We start from the raw sequence: 5,086 nt of genomic DNA on the forward strand, positions 1-5,086 counted from the left end.
TTTATAATTCATTTCCCTAATCATATATCACATTTCAAGTGCTCCAAAGCCTCTCATAGCTGGTGGGTACCACATTAGCACAGATATAAGCACACAAATCCTTCCAGAAATAGCTGCTGGACTATGCTGACTTAGAGTCCACGTCCTTCCTTTCATCAATTAAAAAGTCATCTCAAAGAGAACCATCTTTGATAGGCTTCAAATGGTCACATGTACCACCTCTCCTGCTCTCATGGCCCTTTATACAGAAGGAATGGCATACACCAGAGGGCTGGGAAGGGAATTCTAGCCATGCCCCTTGGCCACATGTTGTAGTCATGGGGTGCCACGGATATGGGGTGCATTAGCTCTTAGGAGGCACTGGAAGAGATGGATGTGTTGAGCTGCTTAGTTGCCTAATTTTTCTGAACTTAGAACATTTTCTTCACTGTCTGAATTGAAAGTGTGCTGCCATTTGTAAGGAGAAGGAGAGAGTGTGTGGTTCCTACTGCTCCCCTGTTAATTTGAGGTCCTACTCCTTGCTTTAGCCCAGGAAGCCTCCCTAATTTCAGGCTGACAGGCTTGTTCCTGAAGCTGAGTGAGTGAACATCCTCACCCTCATTTGGTTGTGTTCATTACTTTGCAGCCCTCTGTCCTATTGACAAATACAGTTTGGAAGAAATAAAAATATTACAAAGAAGTAAAGGAAGATAGTGTTTGTGAGGGTATCACATGAAGATTTTTTTCTTATCTCATCAAATATTGAAATTAAATTAGATAAAGAAGGATTTGTATTACCTTTTACAGTTGATGAAGATGTACACAAATGATAAAGAAATTGTTGTAGTTTTACGTTAAAAGCCTGTTGAGGTGACTAGGAAAGGATCATTTTCATAAAAAGGTGAGAAAAATAGATGATTCCAGAAATTAACAGTACATTTCCGGATATGTTTTTTGGAAATTCCTTGTAAGATTTTATTAACAGCATCATTAATTAAGCCAAGTACTTTTTCAGTAGACTAAAAAGTAACACATTCATGATTGATGTGAGAGTATTGGCCATTAGGAAAAGCCAAATCTTGAGTATACTTTGGCCAAAAAAATAATAAGAATATTTTGGATTGTTATAAAAAGTAAGTTTATTTCTCTTTGATTTTTTTTCAGAGTGGCACCATGCATTAATGGCCCCAAAAGAGTTTGTTTTAACAGCAAAAATTTACTAGGAAAAGAGGCTATTAAACAATGGCAACTCCATTTACTTAGTTATCAAGTTTTCCAGGTATGGTTCCATTCCCTCCACCCCCCAAAGTAATCCCTAATTCATACTTGCTTTTTCCAGGGTCCTAAGTAGTCTGCTAGCCCAGTGGACTGAGAATCTTATATCTCTAATTGAAGTACCCACTTTGTTCATTAGGCTTTTCAGTGTACTTGATATTTTTTATAAATCTTTGGCTTATATTTTGAAATACAGAATTTTCTTTTTTTTTAACATTTATCTATTTTATTTATTTCTCTTCCCTTCCCACCCCTGACCCCAGTTGTCTGTTCTCTGTGTCTATTTGCTGCATCTTCTTTGTCCACTTCTGTTGTCAGCAGCACAGGAATCTGTGTTTCTTTTTGTTGCGTCATCTTGTGTGTCAGCTCTCTGTGTGTGCAGCGCCATTCCTGGGCAGGCTGCACTTTCTTTTGCACTGGGCGGCTCTCCTTATGGAGCACACTCCTTTCACGTGGGGCTCTCCTACGTGGGGAACAGCCCTGCGTGACAGGGCACTCCTTCTGTGCATCAGCACTGCAAATGGGCCAGATCCACATGGGTCAAGGAGGCGGGAGGGTTCGAATTGCACACCTCCCATGTGGTAGACGGACACCCTAACCACTGGACCAAGTCCGCTTCCCTTGAAATACAGAATTTTCTGACCTTCAGTTTTCCAAAAGCAGAATATGCCTATATTCTTCATAATTTATGCTCAACTCTGATTTATAGTTATTAAATTATTGGAATATCTGTTTTAATTTCCTCCTGATGTAAGTGTAAGAATAGACAAGATGACTCCCTAAAACCATTATCTTCATCACTCCCTAATACCTAAGACCTTATTGTTTCCTTTGTAAGTTACTTAATAAGGCATTATGATGATGAGGGACTAGAATGTAGATGAGTTTCCCAAGTTCTCTAAGCTTTGGTGCTAGTCTGCGCCCTGGTTTCCTGTCTGGCTTACTCTTGTCCAGTTCATATTGCACACCCCAGACTAATCTTCTGAAAACCCTCAGCATGCCAGCCTGTGATCAGAAACCTTATTTCTTTCCTACTCACAGGATACTGTAGAACCTCCTCTGCTCTGACATTTGGGACCCCTGCAGGCTGCACCTTGTTACCTGGCTCCAAGCTGGTGGTCTCTTCCCTCCCACCTAACCCACTCCATTATCTCTTGCCTTGCTCCCTTTGCCCAGGTGTCCCTTCTCCCTCCAGACAGCATCTCCCCGTGACTAAATTCTGTCCATTCAGCAGCACCCCACCCAGGTCTCTTCTTTCTCCACCACCTAAAACCCTGACCCCCTCTGAGGGCTGGAACACTGATTTTCTTCACACACTCTGCTCTGGCTTGTTGCGTACTTCTAGTATTGATTGTGTCTTTGAGGACAGGAATCATGCTTGATACTTCTTTAAATATCCCTCTTATTTAACCAACAAATATTTATTGAGCTCTTATTATGTGCTTGGCATTGTTCTGGGCTCTGGGAGCACCTGAGTAAGATAGCTGTGACTTTGCCCTCAAGGAGCTTCCATTCTTATGTGTGTGCGACTGCTGAGAGCCTCGGTGTTGCTTTAAGACCTTCAGCTGCTGGGGTGATGGGACTCCCCTCCTTGCTGAAGGCAGTCACCCTTGTTTGTGGATGTAATTAGCCATAGCTGCAACCAACTGCCTAATGGTCTAAAGCTACCTACAGAATGCCCTCACACTGGCAGGCCAGGGCTTGCATCATTCAATGACTCAGCACCAACTGGACGGTAATTAACCATGACATGACCCTATCATGCTGTAACTTTTTAGATCTCTTTATCTTTACTTTTTAAGGTTTTTTAATCTTTAGCATAGGTTATTGAAACTCTATGAGTTCTAGAGCTCCAAGTTCACTTTTAAATTTTATGCTTCTTTGCAGAGAAGGAATGAGATAAATAGAAGCAAATGAAAGATTGACCAGGAGAGAGCTGCAATTGACTCGGATGTGTTCATATACCCAAGTGAATTGCCGCTCACCTGGGGGCCAGGCAAAAAGGATTCTCACATCTCTTGGAAACCTGTGAAGTGGTCTCACAATTCTTAGAGCGGTTCATGATTTTGAGCCTGAGCCCCATTCTGGATCATACTATGTCACAAAAACCCTTCCACAGTCCCTCTTCGCTACTGAGATCAAGCCCAGTGTCACTTCTGCCTTCTGTGAGCTCTCTTGCCCCTCCCTGCCCCACCCTATACCCCCCACCCCCCTCACCCCACTCCTCTCCCCATAACAACAACCTCCTCCATCATTATGAGACATTCACTGCATTTGGTGAATACATCTCTGTGCACCGCTGCACCTCACGGCCAATGGTCCACACCATAGCCCACACTCTCCTACAGTCCACCCAGTGGGTCATGGGAGGACATACAATATCCAGTAACTGTCCCTGCAGCAACACCCAGGACAACTCCAAGTCTCAAAAATGCCCCCACATTTACATCTGTTCCTCCCACTCCCACCCCCAGCAGCCACCATGGCCACTTTCTCCACACCAATGCCACATTTTCTTTGATTACTAATCACAATAGTTCATGAATAGAGTATCAGTAAGTCCAGTCCAATCCATACTCTATTCCTCAGTCCTGTGGGCCTTAGAATGGTTGTGTCCCTGTGTAAGGAGGTGTAGGAGGAGCACAGACTGGCTTGCGGGGTCATACTTCTAGGAATGCCATAATTCTAGGGTTCCCTACTGCTAGGTGTGTGCTGTACTTCTAGGGGTGTCATACTTCTAGGGTGCTCTACTTCTAGGGGTGCCACTGTAAACGTGTGGTTATTGTTTTTGTTAATTAACATCAAGGACATGGTACTGAAAAATCTCTAAAACCTCTGCCTGAATCAAGGACCTGCAGGCAAGAAGCCCCCTGAGAGGGGTGCTCATTGGTCCCGGCCTGAGAGCAACCCCTCCCCTGCCTGCCTGTCCACCTGCACTCCCTGCTGCCTACCCCTTCTGAAAGTTGCACCACCCTTGTCCTCCCGTTCTGCCACCTGCACATCAATGGGCTCGGCCTCAGGGTCACCACAGATGCTCTTCCCTCTGCCTGGAATGACCAACTGTTCCCCAGATTTCACAAGTCTGGCTCCTCATTATCATTTATGTTTCAAGCCAGCCTTCCTAGAGCCGCCCTGGTTAAAGTATTCCCAAGGCCTGTTTAGTTCTCCTTCTCCTTTTTACTGATACACACACACATCCCAGGCTTTAGAATTAAGTGGATTTTCGACAAAAGGAAGGCACCTCTTGAACCAGCATTTGCATCAAGAAACAGCAGAGCGCTGCGGAACAGCTCAGTTTTCCCAGATACCACTTGGCTGGATTCGATTCGTGCCGCTGCACACTCGCACCTGCCAGTACCCTGAGCGGTGGCCCCTCGTGGTGACCGAGGCGCTGAAAATCGACTCGTTGCACGTTGACACGATGCTGCTGCGGACACACTGAGTTAATTTACGATGGCAACGTATTCCACCCGAGTCTTCCACTACTGTTCCGCGGCTCCTGGAGGGTTTCAGATGCTGCGCTGGGGTGGCCTGTACTTCTCCCAGACAGCCCGCTTGGATCCCTCCGCGAGCACAAGGGCAAGGGCAAGGGCAATCCGGCGCAGGCCCCCAGTCCAGCGGACGCGGCTCCTCCCGTCCCAAGTGGGCGCTCCAGGGACCCGCAAGGAGACGGGAGGGCACGGTCCCATCCCCAGCCAGGCTGCGCCCTCCGCCCTGCGCCCCTGGCCCTGCGCCCCAGCCCTGTGCCCCCGCCCTGCTTTGTGACGCGAGGCCGCGGTTCCCCGGCAACTGCCTAACGCGGGCGCCGGGCAACCAGGAGGCGGACTCGGGC

Source organism: Dasypus novemcinctus, chromosome 22 (assembly GCF_030445035.2).
Source record: "Dasypus novemcinctus isolate mDasNov1 chromosome 22, mDasNov1.1.hap2, whole genome shotgun sequence".
Classification (NCBI taxonomy): domain Eukaryota; kingdom Metazoa; phylum Chordata; class Mammalia; order Cingulata; family Dasypodidae; genus Dasypus; species Dasypus novemcinctus.